Consider the following 14,455-nt stretch of genomic DNA (forward strand, 5'->3'; position numbering starts at 1 on the left):
GATTTCTTGGATGTTTTGTGTCAGGAACTTTTCTGTCTTAATATTTTCTTTGAAAGATGTATCAATTTCTTCAATTGTATTTTTAACACCTGAGATTCTCTTCTCTATCTCTTGTATGCTGTTGGTATTGCTTACCTCTATGATTCCTGATCTCTCTGCTAAGTTTTCCATCTAAAGGGTTTTCTTTATTGATTCTAATTACATTTTAAGGTCTTGAACTATTTTATTCATTTCCTTCACCTGTTTGATGTGATTTCCTGTCTGTCCTTGATGGTTTCTATTTGTTTGTTATATATTTCTATATGTCTTTGAATGAATTGTTTCTTTCCTCTTTATATGCCTCTAATAATTGCATAATCATAGATTTAAGGTCATTTTCCTGTGTTAGAATATTCATCGTTTTTTGGGGTTTGATGTCCTGGTTTTTTATTGTGTTATTACACTGGCCTTTACCCTTCTGGTTGTCTGTAGCCTTGACTGTTTGTCCCTTAAACCTGCAACTAAGACTGAATCTGCCTGTCTCTGGTGTCTGGAGTAGTCTAGGATGGCAAGAGAGGTCCAGGGGAATATGAATGAGTGCTGGGGTTTTGGATGCAGCTATGGTGGGATGGCTATCTCGGAAGGCAGGGTACTGGTGCAGGCGCAGGTGCCTTGAAGAGCAAGGGGCACCAGTACAGGTTCCTCGAAAGGTAGAAGTGCTGGCTCAGGTGCCTTTACTGCCAGGGGTGCTGATGTGGGTACCTTGGATGTCAAGGGCATGGGCACAAGTGCCTTACAGGGCAAGGGGTGTTGGCTCAGGTGCTTTAAAGGACAAGGGGCACTGGTGCAGGACAATGGGTGGCTGTGTGATTCAGGGTCAGGCACGAACATCTCAGGTGGTAGCTGAGGGGTCAGTCACAGACGCCTCAGGTGGAAGCTGCAGTGGGCAGGGAGGGCATCCACCTCAAGAGGCAATTGTGAGAGATCCAGTGCCTCAGAAGACAGCTGGGCTGTGGCATAAAGTACTATCAGACACTGTGCTCCTGGGACTCGGACTCATTTGGACTCCTCTATCTTGAATCCAGGATCCATATAATATTATTGTCCACCTGGTCTCCACATGGGGAACAGTAGAACCATGATTTAGAGGTTGGGATGCTGTCCTAGGAATCCAGACGCTGTCCTAAGGGAAGCAGGAGGGGTCTGATGTCTGGTTGCTGGAGCAAAGGGTCCCTGGACCTGAGAGCCCTGCGGACACGACAGGGAGTTCACAGCTGATGACTCCTGGATGAGGGAGACCACCTCAGGGATCCTGGATCTCATCACTGCCAACTCCCTAGATGTCCCCTCCTATCCAGGAAGGTTCAAAGTCAGTGTTTTGGATGCAACCACCTGTTTACTCACCATTTTGCAGTCTCTGATCGTCTGCCCTTAGATTCAGTAGAAATTGGTTGATGCCATCTTGGAACTGGAGAATTTCTTTTTAAAAGCCATTTTGTCATTTTTTTTCTTTTGTTGAAAATAGATGTTTTTGTTATGTAGCATAACCTGATCGTGATTTCTTCTCCCTCTGCTCCTTCAGTTCCTCCCTTCCCACTTGGATCCACCCCATAATTGTCATCCTCCATATATAATGTGACTCAGTTAATGTGTCTGAAAATTGTAATCCTTTATATTATTTTAAGAGATTGTTCCAATTATTTGATTGTTTGAGTTTCTGGGGTTTGAATCCAGGCCCTTATATATACTAAGAAAGTCTTCTCCCCCCATGTTACATTCCATTATTATCATTGTTATTATTATTATTATTATTAATTTGAGGACTTGTCTCACTGAGGTACTCAGACTGGCTGGTGTGGGAAGCTATCATGTATGCTTTTATGTCCAGTTTAGGGAATCTAAAACTAAATCCTCGTGGTTACACACCAATCATTTTCCCCACTGGGCTGTCTCCCCAGCCCTGTAATCATTGTTCTTTAGTGTTCTGTTATTATTTGTTTGAAGACAGCCTTAGGGTGCAAAATTTCTCTGGTGTCTATTTTACTGTTGAGAGCTACATTAGCTCTTCTAATATAGTCAGGGTCAGCATTTTCTTCATTTTCTCTGGTCATTATTTTATAGTGTTTGCCATCAGGTTTATCAGAAGAAATATAAGGGTATTTCTTTAAAAAAAAGCCAATAACTTTAATTTTAAAAAGTAAAAATTAAACATTAAAATTAGTTATAACAGCTCGCATATTTTCAAAAAACAACTCAGAGTGAAAAGAGAGCTCAGTGAAACATTCAGTAAACATGAAAAGTTCTAAGAAGCAGGTAAACAAAAGGATTGAAAACAGAGGCTTGAAATGACTAGACAAGAGAAAAGCCATGGAGCAATTGGACCATAGATGTTGGTGAGTACATTGCCACAGAGGGAGGCAGCATTACAATTGCACAGTCTCCATTGGTTTCATTTGTTTGTCTGTTTGTTTATTGTGTGATCATTTTGCAACCTGCTCCCTGCCTCCTCCCGTGTCTCCTCCCAGTTCCTCCCTCAGGCCCTCCTCCCCCTCACTCTCCTCTCCTTTTTCTCAGAGAATGGGAGGCCCTCCCTGGGTACCAACCCACCCTGGCACATCAACAGGACTATGTGCATCCTCTTCCACTGAGGCTAGGTAAGGCAGGCCAGCTAGGGATCCAAAAGTAGGCAGCAGAGTCAGAGACAGGCCCTACTCCCATTATTAGAGGATCCACATGTTAACCAAGTTGCACAGCTACTACATGTATGTAGGGGGTCTACTTCTACCCATGCATGCTTTTTGGTTGGTGGTTCAGTCTCTGTGAGCCCCTATGGGGACAGGTCAGTTTACTCTTTAGGTCTTCTTGTGGTGTCCTTGACCTCTCCAGCTCCTTCTATCCTTTCTGTCACTTTTCCACAAAACTCCCTGAGCTCTGCCTGTTGTTTGGCTGTGGGTCTCTACATCTGTTTCCATTAGCTGCTGGATAAAGTCTCTCAAAAGACACTATGCTAGGGAAGCATAGCACAGTATCGTTAATAGTGACAGGGGTTGGCTCTCTCCCATGAGGTGGGTCTCACACTCACCAGCCATTCCCTCAATCTCTGCTCCATGTTAATTTCTACATTTCTTGTCAGGAAGACACATTTTGGGTCAGAGGCTGGGTTGGTTTCTCCCTCCTTCCACTGGAAGTCCTACCTGGCTTCAGGAGGTAATGACTTCAGTCTCCTTAACCCGCAATACTAGAAGACTCAGCAAAGGCCAACCCTACAAACTACAGGGATCCTCCACTGTCCCAGAGCTGACCCCCCAATTGATTTTCACTGATTTCCATTCTCTCTCCTGGACCTACCCCCAACTCCTACCCCACTTTCCCCACATCTGATCCCAACCCTTGTTACCCTCCCCTCCCATAGCAGCTTTACTCATAATAGCCAGAAACTGTCCATTGGTTTTATAATTCAAGAAGCCACTGAATTATATGCAATGAGAGCATCATTAGAAATCTAGAGATTCAAATTCACATCCCATGACAATAAGTGAAAGGGCATAAGGATGAAGAGTGGTATCTTTCTTGATTTCTAAGGTAGCAGAGTTAACTGGGAACCCAAGAGAAATACAGAATCTTGGGTAGCAACTTACAGAACTAAATATATTTAATAAGATCCCCAAATGGCTTAAAGGCATTAACATCTAAGAATATCTAGGTTAAATTATGATTCTAAGATGATTGAGACTCGAAGGAAATAGGGAAGTTCAGGCATAAGGAATAGGAAGTAATATTAATTTTCAAAATAAGAGGTCCTTGGATGGATTTTCATTAAAGAGAGAGGGGGGAAGAAGAAGAAGAAGAAGAAGAAGAAGAAGAAGAAGAAGAAGAAGAAGAAGAAGAAGAAGAAGAAGAAGAAGAAGAAGAAGAAGAGATGAGAGAAAAGAAAGGAAAAAGAAAAATCCCTTAGTGCTGGGAAGACATACAAGTGGGTACAGTGCTTCACAAATGTAAGGACCTAAGTTTGAACCCCTAGAACACACATAAAAGCCAGCAACATAGCACGAGTCTCTTAAATCTCAGACCTCCCTTCAGAATATAAGAGACAGATTCAGAAGGCTCTCCAGAAACTAGAGAGTCAAGTAGAAAACAGAGACCCTGTCTCAAGGTAAGAGGAAATTACTCAGTTTGGTCTTCATATACATTTCATGTGCTGAATGTACACACACACACACACACACACACACACACTAAATAAGAGAATTAAAGTAAATTAATATAATAATAATAACACCAACAACTAACTTTAACGCTGCACATAAGTAACTTAAGTGACTTTATGACATCTGTGAGTAATTCAGCTTATAACATTTGTGTCTGTGAATGTGAACACCCATAAAACCTTTTCTCCTCTTTGAAGTCTACCTTAATTATCCCAAACTCCTTAACAAGTATGCCCTGGAGTTATGGTGAGTCTGCTGCTTTATTACCACCATAAAGAGAATATCATAATACAATGACTTAGAGACGGTTTTGTTGTGTTGTTTCCAAGTACATATGTTTTGTTTACAGTATACTATAATTAAGTTAATCTGAAATAACATTAGACAGCAATATTGTTTTAAGTAACAATGTATATAATGTCATTAATACTTCACTGGCAAAAAGTGCTCCCAATCATCTGAGAGCTCAGTGGATTATAGTCCTGTTGGTGGAGGCTCTCACGGTGATGCTAATGGGTGCCGACTAATCAGTGTTGTGTTTTCTGGAGGGTGGAGTATCTGTTGCTTAAAATGTGACAGTGATATATTTGAATCTATTTTATTCCTCTTTATTCTGTTTGATAGTAGCTTATCCAGATCAGAATTCCATTGAGAATCAGAGCCAAACCTCTGAAACTAACTGGGGCAATTTAGCTACAGATCCTTCACTGACATTTCAACGGTGTCCAGAGCTACCTTCAAGAAGAAAAAAATCTATATTAGGATTTTACTTTCTTTACTCACTTAGAAGTAACCCTCCATCTTCTTTTTGTCTTGTGATTGCAGCAGTTCGATCAGATGCTCAGCCATGACTCCCAGTTATAAATTGGTTCCTGTTTTTACCACATCTGAATCATTTCTCATTCAACAGTCTTGAGCCCTCCAAAGTTCTACAAGAGGCTTAGAAGCAACTTCTCCAGACTCCCCTTGGTGTTGCCATATTGCCCTCCTTTCATGAATCATAAATGTTTTTACTAAGCATGGCAGCTGGCTTCTTTCCAGATCTCCAATTTATTTGGCCTAATGTATCAGACAAATTGCTGTCACCTTGTGGGATTTAGCCCTTAAAAAAATAAATATTGAATGTCAGAATTACTTCTTGACCTGTAGACTGCAGAATAGACATTGTGTTGACAGGCATGAACATAGAATTGATTTCATTGAATATCTCCAAAATATCCCTTAGGTGGGCAGATGCATTGCCAGTGGCATTGATACTTTGAAAGCCATCTTCTCTGTAGGTCACAACAGCCAGATAAAGAGATTCAGTCACCATGTTGCAAAGAGACATGCTATCAGCTGGGCTTTCTTGTTTCATTTAGAGCATACAGGCAGGAAAGATGTAGAATTCTATCTATCTATCTATCTATCTATCTATCTATTTATTTAATGAGCATAGCCATTTTCAGAATGGCAAATGACATTAGTGTTGACTTAAAGTTTTCAGTTACTGTAGCCTTGGCCAAGAGTGCTTACCTGACCTCAGAAGCTTCAAAGCCAGGCACTAACTGCTTCTTCATCTTCTTCCACTGTAGAGTAACTTTATCCACATTGAAAATCTACTGTTTGGTGCAGTCTACTTACCAATTGCCTCAACTGCAAATTTAGGCTACCTTGCTGTTGCTTCCCTATCAGCCCTTTACCTTGAATTAGTGTATTAAAAGATGTCTTACCTCCTTAAATCTCAAAAAGCCATCTCAGTTACCTACAATTTTTCTTCTGAAGCCTCATTTTTTTAAACATTTCTTGGTTTTGTAGAAATAACGAATTCAGGTTCTTCTCTTGGGCAGATTTTTCGTTTAAGAGAACACCATGGGTGGCTGATCAGCAGCAATGAGACTGCTCAGTTTTCTTGTCATCTATGAGTTCAGTGGAATAGCACTTTTTAATTTCCCTCAAAGACTTTTATTTGCATTTACAACTTGCCTAAATGTTTAACACAAGAAGCCTATATCTTGGATAGTCTCAGGTCTCTACATCTTTCCTCAGCAAACATAGTTATTTCTAGTGTTGATTAAAAGTGAGAACTGTGGCAAAGAGGATGGACATCAGAAGAAGGAGAAAACAGGGAGCATATTAGGAACCTGCCACAGAGGGCCTCTGAAAGGCTCTGCCCTGCAGACTATCAAAGCAGATGCTGAGACTTATGACCAACCTTTGGGCAGATTGAAAGGAATCTTATGAAAGAAGGGGGAAATAGTAAGATCCGGAGAGGACAGAAGCCCCACAAGAAGAGCAACAGAACCAAAAAATCTGAGCACAGGGGTCTTCCCTGAGACTGATACTCCAACCAACTAGCATGCATGGAGATAACCTAGAACCCCTGCACAGATGTAGCCCATGACAGTTCAGTCTTCAAGTAAGTTCCATAGTAATGGGAACAGGGACTGTCTCTGGCATGAACTGATTGGCCTGCTCTTTGATCACCTCCCCCTGAGGGGGGAGCAGCCTTACCAGGCCACAGAGGAAGACAATGCAGCAACTCCTGATGAGACCTAACAGACTAGGATCAGAAGGAAGGAAAGGAAGACCTCCCTACCAGTGGACTTGGGAAGGGGCATGCATGGAGAAGAAGAAGGAAGGGAGAGATTGGGAGGGGAGGAAGGAGGGAACTACAGGGGGGATACAAAGTAAATAAAGTGTAATTAATAAAAAAATATTTTAAAAAAGTAACAGCTGTGAACTCTTCCTTACTGTTGATCATTTAACAGTGGTTCACAAGCAGCCTATTACTGTTACCCTTTAATACAGTTCCTCATGTTGTGGTGAACCCCAAACAAAATTATTTTGTTGCTATTTCATAACTGTAATTTTGTTACTGTTATGAATCATAATGTAAATATCTTATATGCAAGATATCTGATATGTGACAACAAAGAGTTCATCACCCACAGGTTGAGAACTGCTGATTTTAAGTCTACTCTGGGATTATTAATGAGTCTAATTTCAATATGGCTCTGCCTGCAGGAATAAGAAGTCTAAAAAGAAAGAGGACAAGTCTGAGGATGATTCCATCAACAGAGCATAAAGAACACAGAGAACATTATACAATATCACGGTCTTAATATTTGAGGGGGGTTTGTGATACCTTTTAATGATTAAAATATTAACATCAAAGATCACTGACCTCCTATTACAGTGAGCAACAATGGCCAAGATGAAAAACTCAAGTGACAACACATGCTGGAGAGGTTGTGGAAAAAGGGGAACCCTCCTTCATTGCTGGTGAGAATGTAAACTGGTACAACCACTTTGGAAGTCAATCTGGCGCTTTCTCAGACAATTAGGAATAGTGCTTCCTCAAAATCCAGCTATACCACTGCTAGGTATATACGCAAAATTTGTTCAAGTACACAACAAGGACATTTAATCAACCATGTTTGTAGCAGCTTTATTTGTAATAGCCAGAAGCTGGAAACAACCCAGATGGCCCTCAACAGAGTATTGGATACAGAAATTGTGGTATTTTTACATAATGGAATACTACTAAGCAATCAAAATATGAGGAAATGGTGAAATTTGCAAGCAAATGGTGAGATCTAGAAAAGATTATTCTGAGTGAAGTATCCCAGAAGGGGAAAGACAAACATGGTATATACTCGCTTATATAGACCTACAAGATATGATAAACATAATAAAATCTATACACCTAAAGAAGATAAACAAGAAAGCAGACATGGGGTAAGATGATCAATCCTCACTTAGAAAGACAAATGAGATGTACATTGGACGTATGACAGGAGTCTACCACAGAGGGCCTCTGAAAGACTCTACCTTGCAGTTTATCAAAGCAGATACTAAGACTCATAACCAAACCTTCGGCAGAGTGCAGAGAATCATATGAAAGGGAGTTCGTATGACGTGGGAAGGATAGGAGCTCCACAAGTACCAAATATATCTGGGCACAGGGGTCTTTTCTGAGACTGACATTCCACCAAGGACCATGTTATGGATATAACCTAGAACCTCTGCTTGGATGAAGCCCGTGGTAGCTCAGTAACAATTTGGTTTCCCATAGTAAGGGGAACAATGACTATTTCTGACAGGAACTCAATGGCAGGCTCTTTGACCTCCCCACCCACCAAGGGAGGAGCAGTCCTGTTAGGCCACAGAAGAGGACTTTGCAGCCAGTCCTGAAAATATCTGATGAAACAGGGTCAGATGACAGGGGAGGATGTCCTCCCCAATCAGTGGACCTGGAAAGGGGCAGGGAGGATATGAGGGAGTTTTAAGGAAGCGGGATACAGCTGGGATACAGAGTTAATAAAATGTAACTAATAATAAAAATATTAAATTAAATTAAAAAATAATAAAATAAAATACTATTAAAAAAAGTTTGAAGTACTGAGAAAATTTCAAAAACAACACCAGGAAAGAGACTGCTGAGTTGCCAAAAACCTTCAATTTGTTTTTGTTGTTGTTGTGGGTTTTTTGGTTGTTTTTGTTTTTTAAATTTCCGCAGCTTAGTAAAGATACACAATAAAGCATGCTGGTTTCATCTTGTTTCTGCACTCCTACCACATTCTATTTTCTTTTCTTTTTGTATGTTATTGAGAACGGCCCCCATAGGCTTGCTTGGTGCCCAGTTAGTGGAACTGTTAGGAAAGAATTTGGAAGGACTGCCTTGTTGGAGGAAATTTGCTACTAGGAGTGGACTTTGAGGTTTCAAAAGCCCAGCAGGCCCAGTATACCTCTCTCTGTCTGTATCTGTCTCTGTCTCTGTGTCTATCTCTCTGTGTCTGTCTCTGTCTCTCTGTGTGTGTCTCTCTGTTTCTCTCTGTGTGTCTCTCTGTCTCTGTCTCTCTCTGCCCGCTGCCTGTGGATTAGGATGTAAAGCTCTCTGCTATTGCTCCAGTGCCATGCCTATCTGCATCTTGTCATGATGATCAAATACTAAAACCTTCTAAAGCTGTCAGCAGCCCCAGATTAAATTCTTTCTTTACAAGAGTTGCGTTGGACATGGTGTCTCTTCACAGCAACTGAACAGTAACTAGGACACTTATGTTACTGAATTTCCACAGTTTGGCTCATGCTCTGCTCAGTTGTGGATATCCTTGCTCTCTTGAAAGGGGAATTGTTTGCTTTAGTGACTGGATTTGCTTAACTTTCATGCTACACAAACAATTCATCTAGAATTGTGTCAAAGATTTTCTTCAACACAATTAAGATATTGACATACCCAGTTATTTTGTGTGCTATTTTTTTTTTCTGTTGCAGATCATAAATTACTTGAATTCTTGTCCTTGGTCGAATGTGAGTGTGTATGTGTGTGTGTGTGTGTGTGTGTGTGTGTTAAATGTCCTTGCATGATACTGGGTAATAAATTATGGTCAGTTGGATAATAATGAATGGACACATGAATTAAAAAAAAAAAAAAAAAAACACGAACTCAAAATTGTCTAACAAGACAACCCCCAAGAGTTTATATTTAAAAAAAAAATTCCTTCAGAGTTTTAAGGGAAAGATCATAAAGACACATGTTTTTCCCTAAACATCAAAGAGCTCATGCAAAAAGGACATCAGAATATTTATGTGCTAATGAGAATCATGTGGACTTCATTTCCGCAGAATTAAAACGGTTCTTTTTTATTTTTTTAACATGAAGGAAAGTAACCATAAGTGAGCCCTGATGGCAGCACAGAAGAACCACCAAACGGAGGATGTTTATGACAAAACAAATGCTGATCAGCCAGAGAACAGCGACCATGCACCAGGCTCTTTCTCCTGAGTCTGCAATACCATACCTGGGACCGTGACTGCAGTAGTAGGAAGAGAGGAGGAGATACAGGGATTCCCCACCCCCAACCCCTTTGTTTTTATAAAAGACAAAAGTTCCCATTGTGGTCTCAGTTTGGCCATTTGCAAAGTCGCTGGGTAAGAATAGGCATGAGCCTCTTAGAGAATGTACTTGATACATAGAGAGAGATCAGGAAACACCATCCACTGTCTCTGAGCAAATCTGTGTCAAGATTGGTCTGGGAGAAAGCCTTTTGGTGACTCAGACGTTTCCCTCTACATTGTATGGGGCATTTACATATAAGACTTGCAGTTGTCTACTTAAAACTGCCCCTTCCTCCTTCCTTCTTTTCTTAACAGCACACCTGGCATAGGGCAAGCTGGAAATGCTGAATATTCATTGAGTTAGTGTCTCCATAAATACACTTGAACCTACAAGTGACAAATGCCTCCTCCTCCCTGATAATGGAATTGTGGCTGTATTCTAACTGTTCTCCCAGTTTAGTTAGTTAGTTAGTTAGTTAGTTTCTCACCCCCAATTCCTAAAGTAGGTTTTTGTTTTAAAAATAATACTTTATTTTTAAATATAATGTATCTATTATATAACAATATAATGTATCTATTATCACCATAATAGACTGATTTGGTGTTTTCAAAAACTATAACCAAAACACCATTTATTGTCTTATTTGAAATAATTATTGCCAGCCTCCCCAAAGCTACTTTCCCTTTGTTATATCACAATCTACTTCAGTCAGGCTGTATTCCTGACAATGGGAAGCCTCTTTCTATCTCATAGCTGGAAGGTTCTCTATAAAAAATGGTCTCAGGACCAGATCCTGTGAAGACAGAAGGCACAGGTACCAGTTCAGTACCAGTTATGAATTGTGTTATATTTATTTCATTCCCCGTTATGCATCCCTTTATGATGTGTTTCCATACACATATATATATTCATCTAGACTCACACTAGAGAAAACTGAGGGAAGGCTTTGGGATTACTCTGAGTTACAGTATAAGAGAGGGAATGATCCTTCCTGTGACAGTTTTGAGGATTGCCTTGGGGAATCAGAAACTTCCCAAGGAGGATGTGAATTAGAGCAGTTTGCCATAATGCCCTCCCTTGTGACAAGTCATTTCCGTATTCATAGCCTGGGAATGTTTAAGCATTAAAAGAGTCATAATATTTGTATAGAGTGTTCTCTTGATTTAAATGAACCCTAATTTAAAATGCAGCAGATACTTCAGTCCAGGCTAAGGACAGTCACCTCCTTCACTTTGGTCCCTCTGTTCTGTGGTTTTGGCACTCCTGACCTTGCCTCCTGGCCATTTTTGCTGTCCATAACTGTTCCTACTCACAACATACTCAGTCTTTTAACGTACAAAACTCAGGCTTAAAAAGATGCAAACTCAAACTGCTTTTTAGCATTATTATTTCAATGGCTAACATTTAATTGGCTTTAAATATTTCCAGATATATTATTGTTTTCCAACATAAAAACTTTCTATCTTCCAAGAAACATTTTAGCAAAATGTTTATTTCAAACTGTCATGTTGTTTTGTGTTAATGCATTGAGCTTTCTGCAAAGTGTCTCATACAACTGAAATCAGTGTCATCAGGCTGTGTTCTGTTTTGGAACTCATGGTCCTCTTCCAAGGCCTTTGTTGGCAGAATTCATTTACTGGGGCTGTAGAATTGAGGTCCTGCTTTCTTGCTGGACATAAGCTCATGGCCACTCTTTGGACAGAATATCTTAATGAGTTTGATGTAATTGTATAGGTCCTAGAAATCTATGTCCAGAGGTCAGATGCCGGGATGGAACCCATCACATTCACTTTGTGGTTATAGAAAATAAACACAACAGGAAAGAGGAAGTATTGGGCATCCCCAAAGAAATCTGCCCACTGTGCATGCAAATCAAGTGTTTCATAATTCTGACAGATAGAGTAAGGAATTAATAGTCTCCATACTTTTAAAAAGGATATATTCATTCATTTTATATTTGTTAATTTTATATTTTGCTAGTTTCTTGAACATATACGGTTAAATACATATTATTTTAATCCATTTTACTTGTTCTCTTTTTCAGTCTTTTCAGTGTACAGACTAGAAAAACTGAAGTTCCATGCCACATTCAATATGTGGGGTTTCTTTTCTTTTCTCTTCCTTCCTTCCTTCCTTCGTTCGTTCCTTCCTTCCTTCCTTCCTGCCTTCCTTCCTCTTTTTCAGGAGGTTAGATCTATCAAGGGCAACACTAAATGCATTACATGTGATAGTTTATTTAGGTTCTCCAAACCCAGACAAGATACATGCATCTTATCAGTAAGAAAGTACAGCTTAGTAGGAGATAGCTTTCCTAGTATGTGCAAGGTTCAGGGTTAAATCCTCAGCTAAAAGAGGAGAGAGTGAAAGGGGTGGAATGGAAGGAAAAATGGAGAAAAGAGAAGAAAGAAGAGAAGTGAAAGAGGAGAGATGAAAGGTGCAGAGAGGAGTGAGAGGGGTCTGCAGCAAATGAGAGGACAAAGGAGGGAGAAAGAAGGGTAAGGAGGAGAGTGGGAGGAATAAAGATGACATTGAGAGAGGTAAGAAGGTAAAGAGACTGGAGAGAAGGGATGGGAAGATGGAAAGGAGAGAAGAGGAGAGGAGAGAAAGAAGAGAAGAGGAGAGAAAGAAGAGAAGAGAAGAGAAGAGAAGAGAAGAGAAGAGAAGAGAAGAGAAGAGAAGAGAAGAGAAGAGAAGAGAAGAGAAGAGAAGAGAAGAGAAGAGAAGAGGATGGAAGGGATGGAAGAGGAGAGGAGAGGAGAGGAGAGGAGAGGAGAGGAGAGGAGAGGAGAGGAGAGGAGAGGAGAGGAGAGGAGAGGAGAGGAGAGGAGAGGAGAGGAGAGGAGAGGAGAGGAGAGGAGAGGAGAGGAGAGGAGAGGAGAGGAGAGGAGAGGAGAGGAGAGGAGAGGAGAGGAGAGGAGAGGAGAGGAGAGGAGAGGGAGAAAAGAAGAAAGAGAAGAGAAGAGAAGAGAAGAAAGAGGTAAAGCTCATGTCAATGGCATGTAACACACTTCTTTGGTCTCTTGCTACCTGACCCTATGTTTTTTGCTCTGTATTCATGAAAAATTCTTATCTTCTATAACTATGCTGAAATGACATTTTGGTGCTTTTAGTATTTCATGCTTTTTAGCTTACAAGTTAGCCTTGATAAAATTGTTCTGGCCTTCCAAAGAAATAACAAGGTCAATCATAAAACATCCTTATGAGTTTAACATGCCATATCAACTCACAACTGGATTACAAGTTCTACTTCATCATTCTTTATGTTCATTCCCTGAAACATGTACTCTATTGTACAAAATCTTTAAAAGAAAATGGCACACCTGACCTAAAGGAATGTTATATAAATCTTTTAAAATATGAACATCAGCCTACAGTTATATGGTAATAAATATTTACTAAAGATTGAAATATATTTTATATAATCATATTTAAAGAGAAATTGGAGAAGGGCATTAGCATGTCTGGATAAAAAAGCCTCTATTATATGTAATGTAGGATACCTTTGTTTTGTGCTTGCAGACTGTAATTTTACATCTCAGTTTTCACCAGCCGAAATTCCCTCCAATACTCTTGAAGCCAACCAGTTCTCTACCCATAGGGCTCTGTCTTTCTAGGTACAGGTCCGAAAGCTGCACTAGGAATGAATCCCAACTGCACTATTGCAAGCACGATTCTCCAAGTACAAGTACTTGCCCTATATCATTATGGCTTTGGGTTGTGCTGCCTGCATTTTGGCCCTATTTCCATGGCTGTGAGGAACCTTGGTAAAATCCCTACAAACTTTGTGAAACTTTGTCTCTTTTAGACGACTCTCCCGGAACCAGTGGCTGCTCATTCCGCTTCTGTGAGTCCAGAATCTCTGTTCCCTTCGGCTGATATTAGTCCCCTTGATAAAATAATTTTAAAATAGACTCAGGAAGAAGCCTGGGCGTAACTTTATTGGAGTTTGGAAGGAAAACAGGACAAGCAAGGTGGAAGATGCTGCAGTGGAGATGGAGAGAAGGAAGAGCGAAAGTCAAACATTTTAAGTGAGAGTCCAAGAAAGCAGGTTTGTTTAGCAATGGATGTCAACAAGTAGCTTCATTCAGGACAGGATGCGAGGAGCTCCGGAGAAAGTGAGAACGCCCAGTGTCAGAAAAAGCAAGTCTGGGCTTCAGGCCAGTGTCCATAAGACAAGAGAGAGAGAGAGAGAGAGAGAGAGAGAGAGAGAGAGAGAGAGAGAAGGAAAAGGAAATGTTGTGAATTGTGAGTTAGAAAGAACTCAGAAAAGTCGGTCGGCGGGCTTAGCAGCAGCAGCAGGGCTGCTCTGTCTGAGGCTGCACCTTGGGAGGTCTCTGGCACCCATAACAATTTTGTCTCTCCCTAAGGCGATGTTTACTCCTCCTCTCTCCTTATCATGTCCTCCTGTGAATCAGCTTTCCAATTGGTCAGGTGATTGGTAGGTCAA

This window comes from Meriones unguiculatus, chromosome 8, assembly GCF_030254825.1.
Source record: "Meriones unguiculatus strain TT.TT164.6M chromosome 8, Bangor_MerUng_6.1, whole genome shotgun sequence".
Classification (NCBI taxonomy): Eukaryota; Metazoa; Chordata; class Mammalia; order Rodentia; family Muridae; genus Meriones; species Meriones unguiculatus.